Raw genomic sequence first — 21205 nt, forward strand, 5'->3', positions numbered from 1 at the left:
GTGAATGTAAACACAGTCAAGTATAATATTCATGTAGAAAGAGAAAGAAAAAGAGAGAGAAGGAAAGAAAGAGAAAGAAAGAAAGGGAGAAAGAGAAAGAAAAGAAAAAACAGTCATGTATAATATTCATATTAGCACTATGCAATATAACTTAGATTAAGTAAAAAATCTCAGACATTTTTAAATCAAATGAAATATGAGAGCCAGAGAGAGAGACCCAGAGCCAGAGAGAGAGCGCCACAGAGCCAGAGAGAGAGAGTGTGTGAGCCAGAGAGAGAGAGAGCCAGAGAGAGAGAGAGAGAGCCAGAGAGAGAGAGAGCCAGAGAGAGAGAGAGAGCCAGAGAGTGAGAGAGAGAGAGCCAGAGAGAGAGAGAGAGAGAGAGAGAGAGAGAGCCAGAGAGAGAGAGAGAGAGCCAGAGAGAGAGAGCCAGAGAGAGAGAGAGCCAGAGAGAGAGAGAGCCAGAGAGAGCGAGAGCCAGAGAGAAAGAGAGCCAGAGAGAGCGAAAGAGCCAGAGAGAGCGAGAGAGCCAGAGAGAGAGAGAGAGAGAGAGAGAGAGAGAGAGAGAGAGAGAGAGAGAGAGACAGAGCCAGAGAGAGAGAGCGAGAGAGCCAGAGAGAGAGAGAGAGCCAGAGAGAGCGAGAGAGCCAGAGAGAGAGAGAGAGAGAGAGAGAGAGAGAGAGAGAGAGAGAGAGAGAGAGAGAGAGAGAGAGAGAGAGAGAGAGAGAGAGAGAGAGAGAGAGAGAGAGAGAGAGAGAGAGAGAGAGAGACAGAGCCAGAGAGAAAGAGAGAGCCAGAGAGAGAGAGAGAGAGAGCCAGAGCCAGAGAGAGAGAGAGAGCCAGAGCCAGAGTGAGAGAGAGCTAGAGCCAGAGAGAGAGAGAGAGCCAGAGAGAGAAAGAGAGAGAGAGAGAGCCAGAGAGAGAGAGAGAGAGCCAGAGAGAGAGAGAGAGAGCCAGAGAGAGAGAGAGAGCGCCAGAGAGAGAGAGAGAGCCAGAGAGAGAGAGAGAGCCAGAGAGAGAGAGAGAGAGAGAGCCAGAGAGAGAGAGAGCAAGAGAGCCAGAGAGAGAGAGCGAGAGAGAGCGAGAGAGAGCGAGAGAGAGAGAGAGAGAGAGAGAGAGAGAGAGAGAGAGAGAGAGAGAGAGAGAGAGAGAGAGAGAGAGAGAGAGAGAGAGAGAGAGAGAGAGAGAGAGAGAGAGAGAGAGAGAGAGAGAGAGAGAGAGAGAGAGAGAGAGAGAGAGAGAGAGAGAGAGAGAGAGCCAGAGAGAGAGAGAGAGCAAGAGAGCCAGAGAGAGAGAGAGAAAGAGAGAGACAGACAGACAGAGACAGAAAGACACACACACAACAAAAGAGGAGACAGAACAAAATTAAGGCAAGGAGAGAGAAGACAGAACAGAAACAACAGAGAGAGGAGAGAAATGAGAAATCATTGAAGAGAAGGGGAAGAGAAACACAAGATAAGAAAAAGATACAAGAAAAATATACAAGATAAAAATGACATAAATGAATACCACAAATATAAAAAGTAAAGGAAGAGAGAAGCTAGAAGAGACAGGAAACGAGAGGTGTTAGAAGAGAGGAGGAAAGGAGAGATTAAAAGACAAGAAAAACAGGAGAGAAACGTAAAAGAAATAAAAAAAGGGACATTTGTGAGGAGAGAAAATAAAGAGACCAGAGAAGACCATATATCAAGAGTGTGAGGATAAAGACTTATATATTTTCTTAGTAGACATCCTCTGGCTCTTGTTGCCCCTCTTGTATACGAATTGTACTTGCAAGTTTTCCCTGAAAAGATATTAACAAAATTAATATTTAATTATTTATTTATATAAATTACACATACACAAACTTTATATATGTATATATATATATATATATATATATATATATATATATATATATATATATATATATATATATAGAGACCAGAGACCAATTATATATATATATATATATATATATATATATATATATATAATTTCGTAAACCTCACCCTGTAAACATTCATGTTTCTACATGTTAAACAAGCTACGAGGATGAGGGAAGGGGATGTTCCCTCCATGCTGGATATTATATTTACCAGGAAAGAGAAAGATATATTTATCATTCAGTACCTCCCTCCTTTGGTACCTCCCTTTTCCTCCTTTCAGTACCTCCCTCCTTTAACCCAAGTGACATGGTCACTTGGGTAAAAGTGACCATGTCTTTTTGGGAATAAAGTATGCAATGCATTATAATCTGGAAGAAAATGAGCTTGAAGCAGTTGAAAAACCTGACTTGTGGAGAGGTCATTATGGGGAACTCAGATATTTCCTTAAGGAATTTGACAAACACTTGCTGTTAGGACATGAAGTAAATGAGATGTATGTCAAGTTTTGTGAAATATATGATAATGGCACAACAAAATTTATACTAAAGCAGAGATGCAGAACTAGGAAAAGGGGAAAAATTGCCCAAACATACAAGCAATACAAAGATGCGAGAAACAACAATAGCAGTAAGGAGAGGGGCAGAAAGACTGACTTTCGGTCATATTCAACAACATAAATATACATACACACACACACATTATTGGAAAAAATTGGAATTGGAATATTGGAAAAAATAATTAAAACTAAATGGGTAGAACACCTGGAGAGAAATTATATTATTTCAGACAGACAGTATGGTTTTCGATTTGGAAGATCCTGTGTATCGAATTTACTCAGTTTCTATGATCGAGCAACAGATATATTACAGGAAAGAGATGGTTGGGTTGACTGCATCTATCTGGACCTAAAAAAGGCATTCGACAGTTCCACATAGAGAGGTTGTTCTGGAAACTGGAAAATATTGGAGGGGTGACAGGTAAGCTTCTAATATGGATGAAAAATTTTCTGACATAGAAAAATGAGGGCAGTAATCAGAGGCAATGTATCGGACTGGAGAAATGTCACAAGTGGAGTACCACAGGGCTCAGTTCTTGCACCAGTGATGTTTATTGTCTACATAAATGATCTACCAGTTGGTATACAGAATTACATGAACATGTTTGCTGATGATGCTAAGATAATAGGAAGGATAAGAAATTTAAATGATTGTCATGCCCTTCAAGAAAACCTGGATAAAATAAGTATATGGAGCACCACTTGGCAAATGGAATTTAATGTTAATAAATGCCATGTTATGGAATGTGGAACAGGAGAACATAGACCCCACACAACCTATACATTATGTGAGAAATCTTTAAAGAATTTTGATAAAGAAAGAGATCTAGGGGTGGTTCTAGACTATCACCTGAGGACCACATAAAGAATATTGTGCGAGGAGCCTATGCTACGCTTTCTAACTTTAGAATTGCGTTTAAATACATGGATGGTGATATACTAAAGAAATTGTTCATGACTTTTGTTACGCCAAAGCTAGAATATGCAGCTGTTGTGTGGTGCCCAACAACAGAAGTTGGCCCATATCTTAAGCAGCACATAAACAAACTGGAAAAGGTGCAAAGACATGCTACTAAGTGGCTCCCAGAACTGAAGGGCAAGAGCTACGAGGAGACGTTAGAGGCATTAAATATGCCAAAACTAAAAGACAGAAGAAAGAGGTGATATGATCACTACATACAAAATAGTAACAGGAATTGATAAAATCGACAGGGAAGATTTCCTGAGACCTGGAACTTCAAGAACAGGAGGTCATAGATTGAAACTAGCTTAACACAGATGCTAAAGAAATATAAGAAAATTCACTTTCGCAAATAGTGGTAGACAGGTGGAACAAGTTAGGTGAGAAGGTGGTGGAGGCCAAAACTGTCAGTAGTTTCAAAGCGTTATATGACAAAGAGTGCTGGGAAGACGGGACACCACGAGCGTAGCTCTCATCCTGTAACTACACTTAGGTAATTACACACACACACATATATATATATATATATATATATATATATATATATATATATATATATATATATATATATATATATATATATATATATATATATATATATATATATATGTCTCCTGGTGGGAAAGTGTTCTAAAGTTGTATACTTAACTCTCGTGTTTAGGAGAGTTGTGCCTTAAGCAGAGACACTGTGTCTTCCCATATTAACAGGGACTTGATGAAATTAACGTCTAAATGACCCCTCACTTGCTCTGGTGCTCTTGGGAGGTGTTGATCTTTGGGGTATTTAAATACTCCGAAATTACCATCTCTTTTAAGGGTCTGAGCGGTGGTGCAGAGGGTTAAGGCGTACCTGTTATGCCAGTTGCTGGAAGGCTTCTGTGCTGGCTAGGGTTCGAGTCTCCTGGTGGGAAAGTGTTCTAAAGTTGTATACTTAACTCTCGTGTTTAGGAGAGTTGTGCCTTAAGCAGAGACACTGTGTCTTCCCATATTAACAGGGACTTGATGAAATTAACGTCTAAATGACCCCTCACTTGCTCTGGTGCTCTTGGGAGGTGTTGATCTTTGGGGTATTTAAATACCCCGAAATTACCATCTCTTTTAAGGGTCTGAGCGGTGGTGCAGAGGGTTAAGGCGTACCTGTTATGCCAGTTGCTGGAAGGCTTCTGTGCTGGCTAGGCTTCGAGTCTCCTGGTGGGAAAGTGTTCTAAAGTTGTATATATATATATATATATATATATATATATATATATATATATATATATATATATATATATATATATATATATATATATATATATATGTCGTACCTAGTAGCCAGAACGCATTTTTCAGCCTACTATGCAAGGCCCGATTTGCCTAATAAGCCAAGTTTTCATGAATTAATATATTTTCTCTATTTTTTTTCTTATGAAATGATAAAGCTATCCATTTCATTATGTATGAGGTCAATTCTTTTTTTATTGGAGTTAAAATTAATAGAGATATATGACCGAACCTAACCTATCTTTATAGGTTAGGTTAGGTAGCTGAAAATGTTAGGTTAGGTAGTCGAAAAAACATTAATTCATGAAAACGTGGCTTATTAGGCAAATAGGGCCTTGCATAGTAGACTGAGATGTGCGTTCTGGCTACTAGGTACGACACATTATATATATATATTTATATATATATATATATATATATATATATATATATATATATATCGGACAATTAGTAAAAAAAAAAAAAAAAAAAATTAAATTATTTTACCTTGTACCTAGATCCACCAGGCCTGTTTGGTGCATGTTTCAGTACTTCAGAAATCTGGAAGGTCACATCCTCCTCCTCAACTTGTGGATGTGCGTTGATAGATGATTCTGTAAAATTAAGTTATATATATAATAATAAATTCAGTATAACAATAATATTCTGTAAAATTAAAAGTAATTTATACATCAATCAGATAAAACTCTCCAGAGATGGTGATACACAACATATAAAGGACAAGTTTCAGAACAAAATATGCATTTAGGAATAAGGTTTTGTACATGTAGGTAGCACATGAGAAAATAAGTGGAAGGTGATCAAGTTTATATTAACATGTTAATGGCTTTGTTAAGGCTTTGCATGAATGAAAAAATATTAATAATATAATATCACCTACCAATTAATTGTACATCATTTATAAGTCAATTATTTGCATTATTATTATTCAATACTAATGATATAAAAATGCATTTTGTAATCTACTATTTATGCAAGTATTAAGCACAGGATCATGAAATAAACTGCAAAATACTGTAATGGATAAACCAATTAAGTTTACATTTTCCTATAGCTAAGTCAGTCAGTTCTATTAGCAGCAGAGAACAATTATGCCCAACCGTTATTAAATGAAACAATCTTAAGAGCAAGTGATAGAAATATAATCATTTATGCTTGGGAAAATATTATGGAATGGTTCCAAATATGAAAAATATTAAGTTTTTTGGTTAAAATTTTTTAACTTAAAATTTAAATTTTTAAGTGAATTTTAAACTTTAAAAAATTTATTTAATTTTTTGGTTACTTACTTAAAATAACATTATATAGTTCTTGTTTTTGTAGAAATACGAATTTCTTCTTTTGCCCTTCCAGACTGTATAGTGACCACAGGCCGTTTGTTCATATCTTCATTATTCTTCAAACCATGGTTGCACAATCAGACCCACGTACACTGGTTAAAAGCATCACCTAAAAGCAACAACAAAAATGTAGTACACTGACGAATTTTGAATATATATATATATATATATATATATATATATATATATATATATATATATATATATATATATATATACATATATATATATATATGTATATATATATATATATATATATATATATATATATATGTATATATATATATATATATATATATATATATATATATATATATATATACATATATATATATATATATATATATATATATATATATATATATATATATATATATATATATATATGTATATATATATATATGTATGCCATATACATATATATGCTATGTTGTATGCTACAACTTGGCTGATAATAAAGCCATTCACAACTGCAGGCCTAATAAAAAAAGGAGGTGGCATAGCAATATCTTACTAAGATACCTTCATCTGCAATAGTCTCATTAGTAATAGAGACGACTATTGTGAATATACCTTTGCCAAGTTCTCCAGTAAATCCCTTAAATCCTCCTTGACTATAAGTGCCATCTATAGATTTCCCAATACCAACATAGCTTCATTCTCAGATAACGTAAGGAATCTTATCATAAATAACAATCTCAACAAAAATCAAACCAACTTAGTGGTTTGTAATGGTGAACAAAACATGCAGATACTTATATATAACCTGTGAATAGAGTGTAATAACACCAAAACTATTTGTTTATTGTTTTATGACCATAATAATTGAATCACTAATATGATTCACTAATATATAATCCTAATAATAATCACTAATATATAATCCATTGAGCATGCTGCATCTCTTTCAGTCTCTTTGCAATTTGAACAAGAGGGTTTTTAATTGATCGAACCATATTCTTAAAGTAAAGTAAATGAGATGTATTCCATATTTTGCAAAATATACGATGAAGGCACACAAACATTCATACCAAAACTGAAGGGCAGGATTTATGAGGAGACATTAGAGGCATTAAATATTCCAAACTAGAAGACAGAAGGAAAAGAGGAGATATGATCACTACGTACAAAACAGTAACAGGAATTGATAAACTTGATAGGGAAGATTTCCCGAGACCTGGAATTTCAAGAACAAGAGGTTATAGATTTAAACGAACTAAACAAAGATGCCCAAGAAATGTAAGACAATTCACTTTTGCAAACAGAATGGTAAATGGTTGGAACAAGTTAGGTGAGAAGGTGGTGGAGGCCAAAACCGTCAAAAGTTTCAAAGCATTATATGACAAAGAGTGCTGGGAAAATGGGACACCACGAGTGTAGCTCTCCATCCATCTGATTGATAACCCAAATGAATTTTTCATGGATATGATACCAACATCAAATCATAAATCAGATGTGATCCTATCCCCACTGGATTTTGAAGAAGCCATAGACAGTATGCCTATGCACTCTGCACCAGGCCCTGACTCTTGGAACTCTATATTCATCAAGAACTGTAAAAAACGTTATCGCAGGCCCTTCACATTCTTTGGAGACAAAGCCAAGATACTGGCATTATCCCTGACATACTAAAAACAGCAGAGATAGCACCGCCCCATAAAGGAGGAAATAAGGCAGAGGCAAAAAACTACAGACCGATAGCACTAACATCGCACATCATAAAAATCTTTGAGAGAATGCTAAGAAGTAAGATCACAAAATACATGGAATCACAGCATCTCCATAACCCCAGACAACATGGTTTCAGAACAGGGCGCTCTTGCCTATCACAGTTGCTGGACCACTCTGACATGGCACTAGATGCCATGGAAGACAAACAAAACGCTTTGACAAAAAAAAGCCTTTGACAAATGTGACCATTGTGTTATTGCACATAAAATGCGTTCAAAAGGAATTACCGGAAAAATAGGCAGATGGATATACAACTTCCTGACTAATAGAACCCAATGTGTAGTAGTCAACAAAATAAAATCTGGACCATCAACCGTAAAGAGCTCAGTCCCCAAGGGTACTGTGCTTGCTCCAATACTTTTTCTCATCCTCATATCGGACATAGACAAGGACACAACCTATAGTACTTGATCATCATTTGCAGATGACACTAGAATCTTCACGAGAGTAGGCAACATAGAGGACACGGCAAACCTCCAATCAGATGTAAATCAGGTCTTTCTATGGGCTACAGAAAATAACATGGTGATTAACGAACATAAGTTTCAGCTCATGCGCTACGGAAAAAATAAAAAATATAAAAACGGAAACCACTTACAAAACTCAGTCAAATCATAACATTGAACGGAAAAGCAACGTAAAGGATTTGGGTGTACTGATGTCAGAAGGCCTTACATTTAAAGAACACAATTAAGTAGCCGTCACAACTGCAAGAAAAATGACAGGATAGATAACAAGAACTTTTCACACTAGAGATGCTATACCGATGATGATAGTTTTCAAGACGCTAGTGCTCTCTAGACATTTTTAGACATCTAGACATCTCTCTCTCTAGACAGAATACTGCTGCATAATGAAAGCCCCTTTCAAAGCTGGAGAAATTACTGACCTATACTTATGCATTTATCTTCGGTTTAACACAACAGGCACCAGACACACGCTAGGCATCATACACACTAGGATAAAACAAACATTAGGTCAGAAGTCAGAAAAGAATTCAAAGAAGTTGGTAGTACTTATTTATTTATTTATTTATTTATTTATTTATTTATTTATATATATACAAGAAAGTACATTGGGTTTGTGAGAATACATTGGATAGTACAGTATTTACATTCTTGTAAAGCCACTAGTACGCGCAGCGTTTCGGGCAGGTCCTTAATCTAGCAGATAATTTTAAGTAGATAATTTCTATCAGAATTGATAAATGATAAAGATACATTGCAAGAGAAAAATGAGATGAGAGAGCTTAGTAAGTATATTAAAGCACATTGTTATATTAAAGCTAGCTCTGATTGATTACATTGACAGCTTGATTGGTAATTTAAACAAGATTAATAGACACCATACAGCAGATTGACAGCACATATAAGACAGCAATGATCACAATGGTAAAGATGTTCAGATTGGGTACATAAAGATTGGGAGACTGGGTAGCAATAGATACAGATAAACAAGATTTATAAACACCATACAGCAGAATGGCAGCACATATAAGAAGACAGCAATGATCATAATGGTAAAGATGTTCAAAATGGGAACATAAAGGATGGGAGATTGGGTAGCAATTGATACAGTGCAATTTTAAGGCAAAAGGTGAAAAACTATGAAGATGAAATTAGGTACTTTTTAGTATTGATTTTGAATGATGTAAAAGTTGGACAGCTTTTCAATTCAGTAGGGAGTGAGTTCCATAAACTGGGTCCCTTTATTTGCATAGAGTGTTTACACAGATTAAGTTTAACTCTGGGGATATCAAAGAGATATTTATTTCTGGTGTGGTGATAATGGGTCCTATTACATCTGTCCAGGAAGAGTTTCAGAGCAGGATTTGCATTTAAGAACAGGGTTTTGTAAATGTAGTTGACACAAGAGAATTTATGGAGTGAGATTATGTTTAGCATGTTTAGGGAGTTAAACAAGGGGGCTGAGTGTTGTCTGAAAGCAGAGTTTGATATTATTCTGATAGCAGATTTTTGCTGAGTGATGATGGACTTGAGGTGGTTTGCAGTGGTTGAACCCCATGCACAGATACCATAGTTGAGATAGGGATAGATTATGCATAATATAGAGAGATGAGAGCAGAGTTAGGTACATAATATCTGATTTTGGAGAGTATACCAACTGTTTTAGAGACTTTCTTAGTTATGTGTTGTATGTGGGTACTGAAGTTGAGTCTCTTGTCTAGGAATATGCCAAGAAACTTTCCATCATTTTTATTGCTAATGTTTACATTGTCAATCTGAAGCTGAAGTTACTTATAGTAACGATGAGGACCAAAGTATCGACGTACAACGCAATTAGAAAGTAGAAATTTGTACTATTGAATTTAGACAAACCGGAAAAGGTTTTGTATTTATGTTGCAAAGACAACCTTAACTAACTGAACCTTCCTAGTCCTAATACACGCAATCTGAGGCCTAATATCGTACATATGTGTGCTATACTAGACCTAGGAATATATATTTTTTTTAGCTTTATTTTTTCAGACTATAAAGTGATTAGTGCTATATACTTCACTTCCGACTATAAACAGTCTATAATTAAGACTATAATTAAGACTTCAGACTATAAAGTGATCAGTAAGTTCTATTATGTAATGACTTAGTACGTCAACGTTTGTACTATGGAGCATATACAACAACTACTGTGTAAACAGGAGGATGGGTCGCGACGTTGACATACTGTGCCGTTCTCTGTTGTGTTAGGATAAGGTCACTTACGCGCGAGAGTTTGTTGACGTTGGCAGACTTGAGGAGGACGGGCTGGATCACGGGGCCAAGTGTGACATCGCTGTCAAGTGTGTTATGTCGGTCTTGTCTGAGGTCAACCCCTAGAGTTGGCCTAAATAATCGCCCCCGGGTGGGCTCGAACCACCAACCTTTCGGTTAACAGCCGAACGCGCTAACCAATTGTGCCACGGAGGCTCGAGGAACGGTCTAAAGAAATTTACTATTACAAATGTCCAAATTTACTATTTACAAATTTACTACGAAACGTACTAATAAAAAAAGGAGTTGGCACAGCAATATATTACAAAGATACCTTCATCTGCAATAGTGTCATTAGTGATAGAGACGACTATTGTGAATATACCTTTGCCAAGTTCTCCAGTAAATCCCTTAAATCCTCCCTGATAATCGGTGCTATCTATAGATTTCCTAATACCAACATAGCTTTATTCTCTGACAACGTAAGGAATCTTATCATAAATAACAATCTCAACAAAAATCACATCATTCTGGGAGGTGATTTCAATATTGACATGGGTCTTCAAAACAACCCTCAAGTTGACTATTTCCGTAACAGCATGCACTCCTGTATGCTAATCCCCACAATCACCAAGCCCACCCGAGTCACTCAAACATCTGCCACTACCCTGGATCACCTATGGACTAATATAACAGCTCCCCTTACATCTGGGGTAATTTATGACAGAACAACTGACCACTATCCTACTTTCCTCATAGCAAACATTGACACATCACCACCAGAAACCAAAAAACTTTCATTCAGGCTACATAGTGAATCAGCTTTAGGCAATCTCTCTAATGCACTTCACAATATTAACTGGGAATCTGAATTTAATAATTCACAGGATATAAACTCATCAACTAACCTCTTTCTCTCCCAAACTCTAAGCCTCTACAACACTCACTGTCCCCTCCTTACCAAACAAGTAACTGATAAAAGAAAAAATAACCCGTGGCTCACAAGTGGCATAATTAAATCAATCAACAAAAAACATGAATACGAAAAGAAATTTAGGAGTGGCCTAGTTTCAATGGAAGTAGTTAAAAGGTACTCATCAGTGCTTACCAGTATCATAAGAAAAGCTAAACTTTCATATTATGAGACTAGATTCAAAGAAGCAAAAGGCAACATGAAAAGCACATGGAATACCATCTCTAACATCCTGGGAACTAAACAACACTCCCACAACCAGATAACACTCTCTAAGGATGGCCTTACACCATCATCTGACTTAGAAATGGCGAATGAATTTAATAGCTTCTTTTCATCGATTGGTGCTAACCTTGCAAGTAAAATCCCACAGACTCAGACACATATCAACACATATCTCTCAGGCAGCTATCCAAACTCTCTTCTCCTCTCACCAGTCAGCCCGTAAGATGTTGTGTCCATCATACACTCACTAAAAACCAAAGCTGGGAACATCAGTGAAATCCCATCCATTGTATACAAGAGCGCCTTCCATGCCCTTGCACCACCTATAGCTCTGCTGTTCAACAAATCCCTTGAGTGTCATACCTTCCCTGACATCCTTAAAAAAGCAAGAGTAACGCCAGTTCATAAAGGAGGTAATCCGTCAGATATAAACAACTACAGACCAATATCGAACCTACCCATACTATCAAAAATATTTGAAAAAATTATCTACAAACAGCTCTACTCCTATCTCGTAAAATTCGACATTCTTAGCCCCTGTCAGTTTGGCTTCCGCTCTCAAAAGAGTACCAACGATGCAATTATTAGTCTCCTTGATATAATTTACTCAGCCCTTGACAAAAATGAGTTTCCAATTGGACTCTTCATTGACCTGAGAAAGGCCTTTGATACTGTTAATCACGATAACCTCTTATGTAAACTCCATCATTATGGAATCCGAGGCCATGCACTGGACTATATCCAATCCTATCTTAGTGATAGACACCAATGTGTAGCCATCAATAATATAATCTCTCCCATTCTACCAATAACCGTTGGAGTGCCACAGGGCAGCATCTTGGGACCCCCACTATTTCTTATATACATTAATGATCTGCCTAATGTCTCTAACATTCTGAAACCTATTTTGTTTGCTGATGATACTACCCTCATCTACTCCAACCCCAACCCACATACACTAAATGATGTTGTTAATAATGAACTAAAAAAAGTCCACTTATGGATGTCAACCAACAAACTAACACTTAACATAGAAAAGACCTACTACATCCTATTTGGTAGCAAATCTACAAATGCAATTCAGCTTCAGATTGACAATGTAAACATTAGCAATAAAAATGATGGAAAGTTTCTTGGCATATTCCTAGACAAGAGGCTCAAATTCAGTACCCACATACAACACATAACTAAGAAAGTCTCTAAAACAGTTGGTATACTCTCCAAAATCAGATATTATGTTCCTAACTCTGCTCTCATCTCTCTATATTTTGCACTAATCTATCCCTATCTCAACTATGGTATCTGTGCATGGGGTTCAACCACTGCAAACCACCTCAAGTCCATCATCACCCAGCAAAAATCTGCTATCAGAATAATATCAAATTCTGCTTTCAGACAACACACAGCCCCCTTGTTTAACTCCCTAAACATGCTAAACATAATCTCACTCCACAAATTCTCTTGTGTCAACTACATTTACAAAACCCTGTTCTTAAATGCAAATCCTTGTCTGAAACTCTTCCTGGACAGATGTAATAGGACCCATTATCACCACACCAGAAATAAATATCTCTTTGATATCCTCAGAGTTAAACTTAATCTGTGTAAACACTCTATGCAAATAAAGGGACCCAGTTTATGGAACTCACTCCCTACTGAATTGAAAAGCTGTTCAACTTTTACATCATTCAAAATCAATACTAAAAAATACCTAATTTCATCTTCATAGTTTTTCACTTTTTGCCTTAAAATTGCACTGTATCAATTGCTACCCAATCTCCCAACCTTTATGTTCCCATTTTGAACATCTTTACCATTGTGATCATTGCTGTTTTCTTATATGTGCTGCCAATCTGTTGTATGGTGTTTATAAATCTTGTTTATCTGTATCTTTTGCTACCCAGTCTCCCAATCTTTATGTACCCATTCTGAACATCTTTACCATTGTGATCATTGCTGTCTTATATGTGCTGTCAATCTGCTGTATGGTGTCTATTAATCTTGTTTAAATTACTAATCAAGCTGTCAATGTAATCAATCAGAGCTTTAAGATAACAATGTGCTTTAATATACTTACTTATCTCTCTCATCTCATTTTTCTCTTGTAATGTATCTTTACCATTTATCAATTCTGATTGAAATTACCTACTTAAAATTATCTGCTAGATTAAGGACCTGCCCGAAACGCTGCGCATACTAGTGGCTTTACAAGAATGTAATTACTGTACTATCCAATGTATTCTCACAAACCCAATGTACCTTCTTGTATATATATAAATAAATAAATAAATAAATAAATAAAAACAAGTGGCTGGCCTGACCGGGAGGAACATTTTAATTGTAAAAAATTAGATTTTTGAGTGCCAAAACTAAAAATTCTTGTTTTCCGCAGAACGGTTGTGTGTTAGCCTAGGGTCCAGCTCATCTAGCAAAGGATATATCTTGCACTGACTGGACACCCAGCTGGATCCCTTCACGGTTGAGGTAAGTGTGGTTTTGTGTTAGGGGCCGTGCAATTTTTTTTTTTCCACTTTTAACTTTTTAATTTTTCCTTTTGCTAGGAGCTAAATTAATTAGTGATGAAGGCTAAAATGCAGGAACTGGTAAAGGACCCTTCTGTGGTAGAGATTAAGACGCTCACCAAATCTAATTTAGTATTGTTAGGGCCTTGGGTTAAACGACATTGATAAAAAGTGGACCTTGGTGAATAAAATTTTACAGCATTGTATAGACCAAGAACTATTGCCAAGTGATACAATTTTATGCCAGCCCAGTCCAGCTGAAAGTGTAGCTAGTAGAAATATAGAGTTAGAATTACAACTAGCCCAGATAAGACTGGAAGAGCAAAAGGCTAGAGTAGCAGAGCAAAAGGCTAAATTGTTAGAACAAAATCCTAAAGTAGAAGAGCAAAGGCTCAAAAATGAGGGGGCAAGAATTAGAGCAGATACCGCTGTACCACCACCTGCCGGGGACTCAAACCCCAGGCATTCTGATAAAAAGCATAACTTGCCTGAATTTTCAGAGTCAGACCCTGAAAGATTTTTCAACCATTTTCAGAGACTGGCCATGTCCATAAACTGGTTAGAGGAAGAGTGGGTGAAAATCTTGCATGGGCAGCTTAGGGGTAAGCCCCAAGATATTTTTATAAACATGCCTGATGACGAGTGTTTTAAATATAGTAAAGTCAGGGAACGGATTTTGAGGGCTTATGAAATTACGCCTGAAGCTCATCGCCAAGCTTATCGCAACCATAGGCCCACTCACAACCAACCTCTCACTGAATTTGCTAATGACCAAATTAGATTGTTTGAAAAATGGATTCGCTCGGCTAAAGCCGAAACATACGAGGCACTTAAAAATTTAGTTTTAGTGGAGAATTTTTTAGATAATATGCCAGAGAATGTTGCATGTTACATTAGAGGAAGGACAGAGGTAGATTCTAATATAATGGATTTGGCCAAGATGGCAGAAAACTACCAGTTGGCGGGCAAAAGGCCCAATAAAAATAATTATATCCCACAGAGTAACAAAACTTATACCCACAGCCAGTCCAGACCAGCCCATTCTAACCCTATAACTAATGCACCTTCTGTTTCAGGCATAACTAACCCTGTTAAAGTATCTAGCCCCACGGCACCTAAGGGTGAACCAAAGGGCAATCCTGTTAGTAATGTCTCTTCTCCCAGACGTGTCTGTTGTCACTGTAAACGTGCAAACCACCCTACTAGCCGTTGTTGGCAACTGTACCCAGAAATAGACCCAATGCTCTTGTTATGACACAGGGCTTGAGGCTTTCTGAAGGGTTAGGGAGTAAGACCTCCAACCCATAGTGGTTGGACCTGCTTACCCCATTCTTATCGAAAGGGAGACTACTTTTGTCTGAGGGTTCTTCCTGGAAGGACATGGTGATTTTCTGAGACACCGGTGCCATCCAGACTTTAATTTTAGAGAGTGCATTGCAAAGTGCCAACACTCTCGACACTGGAGAGGTGGTACTGGTCGAGGGTGTCACTAGTGATACTCGAGCAGTACCCCTCCATAAGGTTACCCTGGAATCTGATTTCCACAAGGGTGTTTGTACAGTCGGAGTCACTTCATACCTACCTTTCCCTAATGTTGATGTAATATTGGCTAATGATTTGGCAGGGGATAAGGTAGGGGACTCCAGACTGCCTATTATGTTGCCTACCCCAAAGGTTTTCCCTGGACCTACCCGCCACAGAGGATAATGTTGTGTACCCTGCATGCGTGGTGACCAGGTCTATGGGACTTAAATGTAATTACCTAAGTGTAATTACCTAAGTGTAGTTACAGGATGAGAGCTACGCTCGTGGTGTCCCGTCTTCACAGCACTCTTTGTCATATAACGCTTTGAAACTACTGACGGTCTTGGCCTCCACCACCTTCTCCCCTAACTTGTTTTAACCGTCTACCACTCTGTTTGCGAAAGTGAATTTTCTTATATTTCTTCGGCATCTGTGTTTAGCTAGTTTATATCTATGACCTCTTGTTCTTAACGTTCCAGGTCTCAGGAAATCTTCCCTATCGATTTTATCAATTCCTGTTACTATTTTGTATGTAGTGATCATATCACCTCTTTTTCTTCTGTCTTCTAGTTTTGGCATATTTAATGCCTCTAACCTCTCCTCGCAGCTCTTGCCCTTCAGTTCTGGGAGCCACTTAGTAGCATGTCTTTGCACCTTTACCAGTTTGTTGATGTGCTTCTTAAGATATGGGCACCACACAACTGCTGCATATTCTAGCTTTGGCCTAACAAAAGTCGTGAACAATTTCTTTAGTATATCGCCATCCATGTATTTAAAAGCAATTCTGAAGTTAGAAAGCGTGGCATAGGCTCCTCGCACAATATTCTTTATGTGGTCCTCAGGTGATAGTTTTCTATCTAGAACCACCCCTAGATCTCTTTCTTTATCAGAATTCTTTAAAGATTTCTCACATAATATATATGTTGTGTGGGGTTTATGTTCTCCTATTCCACATTCCATAACATGGCATTTATTAACATTAAATTCCGTTTGCCAAGTGGCGCTCCATGTTCTTATTTTGTCCAGGTCTTCTTGAAGGGCATGACAATTAATCATCTAAGTTTCTTATCCTTCCTATTATCTTAGCATCATCAGCAAACATGTTCATGTAATTCTGTATACCAACTGGTAAATCATTTATGTAGACAATAAACATCACTGGTGCAAGAACTGAACCCTGTGGTACTCCACTTGTGACATTTCTCCAGTCCGATACATTGCCTCTGATCACAGCCCTCATTTTTCTATCAGTTAGAAAATTTTTCATCCATGTTAGAAGCGTACCTGTCACTCCTCCAATATTTTCCAGTTTCCAGAACAACCTTTTATGTGGAACTCTGTCGAAAACCTTTTTTAGGTCCAGATAGATGCAGTCAACCCAACCATCTCTTTCCTGTAATATCTCTGTTGCTCGATCATAGAAACTGAGTAAATTCGATACACAGGATCTTTCAGATCGAAAACCATACTGTCTGTCTGATATTATATCATTTCTCTCCAGGTGTTCTACCCATTTAATTTTAATTATTTTTTCCAATATTTTGACTATTACACTTGTCAATGATACCGGTCTATAATTAAGGGGGTCTTCCCTGCTTCCACTTTTGTAGATTGGAACTATGTTAGCCTTTTTCCACACATCAGCTACAACTCCTGTATACAGGGATGCCTGAAAAATCAGTTCACACCAGCACATCACACCAGAAATAAATACAGTTTTGATATTCCTAGAGTACGACTTAATCAAACTAGAAATGCTCTACAAATCAAGGGGCCCAGAATGTGGAATGACCTTCCAACCATGTTAAAGACTGTACCTCTCTCAGCCAGTTTAAGTTAAAAGCGAAGCTATACCTAATAAATTCCCTGTAACCTACCTTACCCTTCTATTGTCAACCAATGTCTGTTTTTTTCTTTAAAGAGCGCTGTTTTTCGACATAATTGTATTTGTGCTGCTTTTTCATCTATGTTTTCATTTCTTGTTTTCATTCTACTCATTATGCTCAATTAGTATTAAGCTTGTCATTTAAGTTTATCATGCCCGAAACGCTTTGCGTAATAGTGGCTTTAGGCATTGTATGTACTAGCTATACCTATAAGTTAAACAATCCTTGTAAATATTTATTGTATGTATGTACCTTACCTAAATAAAATTGTATTGTATTGTAGTTGAAGAGGAATGCTGAGCTCAGGTGCACATTCTCTCAAAACCCATGGTGAAACTCCTTCTGGACCAACTGCTTTGTTCTTATTTAGCTCCTTGAGCATTTTTTCCACTTCGTCTCTAGACACCTCTATGTGCTCTATGTTGTTCTCTGGAATTCTTATTGTATCTGGTTCCCTGAAGATTTCATTTTGTACAAACACACTTTGGAACTTTTCGTTTAATGTTTCACACATTTCCTTTTCATTTTCTGTGAATCTATTTCCCATTTTCAACCTCTGAATATTATCCTTTACCTGCAATTTGTTGTTTATGAATTTATAGAACAGACCTGGTTCTGTTTTACATTTGTCTGCAATCCCTTTTTCAAAATTTCTTTCTGCCTCTCTCCTCACTGCCGTGTAGTTGTTTCTCGCATCATTGTATCGCTGGTATGTTTGGGGGTTCGGCCTCTTCCTGTATTGATTCCATTTTTGTGTCTTTTGGTCTCTGGCCCTCTCGCACTTTCTGTTGAACCAATCCTGTTTCCTAGTTCTGCTTCTCTGTTTTGGTATAAATATTTTTGTACCTTTATCATATATTTCACAAAACCTGACATACATCTCATTCACTTCCTTGCCTAGCAACATGTCTGTCCAATTATACTCACTAAAAATTTTTCTAAGGTTGCCATAATGTCCTCTCCTAAAGTCAGGTTTTTCATTTGCATCGACCGTCATATTTTCTTCCAGATTATAACGCATTGCATACTTTATTCCCAAAAAGACATGGTCACTTTTACCCAAGGGAGGAAGGTATTGAATGTCAAATATTTCTTCCTCCTTCCTGGTAAATATCAAATCTAGCATGGAGGGGACGTCCCCTTTCCTCATCCTCGTAGCTTGTTTAACATGTTGATACAAGAATGTTTTCATTAGAATGTAAGGGGAGCCCTGTGCTTGCCAAGGTGGTAAATCCCGAGGACACGAGGAACTTTCCGAGTGGTGAAAGCCAAGTGGACCTTGCGAACACATTCATGGCCCGACTCGATGACGTGGTCGAGGACACTGCGGATAGCCTACCATCGCCTCCTACCGAGAGTAGTGAGGAGGTGGAGGAGAACACTGTTGAGCCTCGGGCAATGGCATCTGACCAAGGCCTGGATGCCTCCTTGAGCAAGTTACAGAAAGCTGACCCCAGTCTTGCAGAATGTCATGAAGTAGCCCTCTCTAAGGAGGAACTAGTTGATGCAGCAACTGGGTACTACTACAATGATCAGATTTTGATGAGAAAATGGAGACCACAGAGTGCTCCTTTGTCAAATGAGTGAGAGGTAGTCCATCAGGTTATGTTGCCAACCAGCTATAGAGAGAGAGTTTTGACAGCTGCTCATGATGATATTATGTGGGGACATCTAGATATTAATATTATTTATCACAAAATTTTCAATTTTTTTTGGCCCAAGCTGAAAAGCAATGTGGCAAAATTTTGTAACTCGTGTATTCCTTGTCAGCTTGTTGGGAAACCTAACCAGACACCACCTAAAGCTCCTCTACAGCCTATTGTCATGCCAGAGGAACCATTTTCTCATGTGGTAATGGACTGTGTTGGTCCATTACCTAGAACTAAGTCTGGTAATATTTACCTAATCACGATTATGTGTATTACGACCCGTTACCCAGAGGCTTTTGCTGTAAGGAACATCCGAGCAAAGACTGTTGTTGCTCGTATGTTGCAATTTTTTTCTACTTTTGGACTGCCTCGGGTCGTGCAAACTGACAATGGTACTAATTTTAAGTCTGATATTTAAAAATTTTTAGTCTGATTTTAACAATTCTGTAAGGACCATGGAATAACTCGTAAGGTTTCCGGCCCATACCATCCACAGAGTCAGGGGTAATTGAGCGGTTCCATCTAACTCTGAAGCAGATGTTGAAGACATCGTGCGAGAGTTCCCACAAATTCTGGGATGAGAACTTGCCTTATGTTTTGTTTGCTGCTCGAGAGGGGTTACAAAGTTCACTGGATTGTTCTCCTTTTGAGTTAGACTTTGACCATAAAGTTCGTGGACCCTTGCAAATGTTACAGGAGAATCTGTTAGGGAACGTAACGTCGACCGAAGGTTCGGCTTTCTTTACGCAACACCACCAGAGACTCAAGGACTGCAAGGCGGCGGCACTAAAGTATCTCGGGAAGGCCCAAGAAAATATGAGAACAATAAGATGCTAAGGCTAAGTTGCGAGTATTTCAGCCTGGTGACCCTGTCCTGGTATTAAAGCCTCTACTAGGGAACACTATGTCCCACAAGTAATGTGAGACATAGTGTTCTGTCAGCCTATATTGTGACAGAAAAGGCTGGGGACCTCACGTACAAAGTGAGGCACCCTGACAAGCGTAACCAGGTGATGCTCGTACACTTGAACCTGCTGAAGAAGTTCCAGGGCCCCGGACCCATCGCACTTACCAATGTTTCCTTTTCCAGTGAGGGAGGGGATGATTGTTCTGGGGACCCAACTAATCTCATTCTCAATAATTCTAATTCTGTGAATGCTGTGGAGGAGGGACTGTCCCATTTGCAGATGACCCAATGTGAAGAGGTGCAGTCGTTGCTTGATGAATTCTCCAGTCTGTTCGGGGAGGTCCCGACCCAGACTGATGCCATCTACCATGTTGTCAAGTTGACGGACTACACCTCCATTCGCCTTCAACCCTACCGGATGAGTCTAGAAAAGAAGGCCATAGTACGGAAAGAGGTCGACTTCCTGTTCCAGCACCGCCTCATCCGGCCGAGCCAGGGCTCTTGGTGCTTGCCCTGCCTTATGGTTCCCAAACCAGACGGCTTCTGGCGATTATGCACCAACAATTGGCAGCTCAACAAGGTGACCATTGTGGATGCCTATCCGCTGCCCCTCTTCGAAGACTGCATCGACGAGATCGGAAATGCCATGTACGTCTCGAAATTTGACCTCTCAAGGGGTTATTATCAGATCCCGCTCACTGAACGTGCCAAACAACTAACTGCGCTCATAACACCCGATGGTGTCTTTGAGTATCAAGTGTTACCGTTCGGCTTGCGTAATGCCCCTGCAACGTTCCAGAGGCTAGTGAACTCACTGCTCGCTATTGTGCCAAATTGTCGGGCGTATTTAGATGACATTAAGCTTTTTGATAGTAAATGGACTGACCACATAGCTAGGTTACGCCAGTTGTTCACAGTTTTGAAAAATGCAAATCTAATCTTAAATGCAAAAAAATGTCATTTTGGCCAAGGCACAGTGACGTACCTCGGTTATGAAGTGGGGCAAGGAAAAGTGTTACCTCGGCAAGATAAGATCAGTGCCATCTTGGAGTATCCCGTGCTTCAGTCTAAAAAGGACATTCAACGATTTA

General features: G+C 38.2%; 1 protein-coding gene and 1 non-coding gene across 3 annotated transcripts in view; both read right to left on the bottom strand.

The window, feature by feature from the left end:
- Positions 1 to 21205, bottom strand: part of LOC138372002 (uncharacterized) — a 125192-nt gene that overhangs the window by 67072 nt on the left and 36915 nt on the right. The window lies entirely within an intron of this gene.
- On the bottom strand, positions 10571 to 10644 carry TRNAN-GUU (transfer RNA asparagine (anticodon GUU)). Its single transcript has one exon. It is a non-coding gene; the product is annotated as a tRNA-Asn (tRNA).

Source organism: Procambarus clarkii, chromosome 37 (genome assembly GCF_040958095.1).
Source record: "Procambarus clarkii isolate CNS0578487 chromosome 37, FALCON_Pclarkii_2.0, whole genome shotgun sequence".
NCBI lineage: Eukaryota > Metazoa > Arthropoda > Malacostraca > Decapoda > Cambaridae > Procambarus > Procambarus clarkii.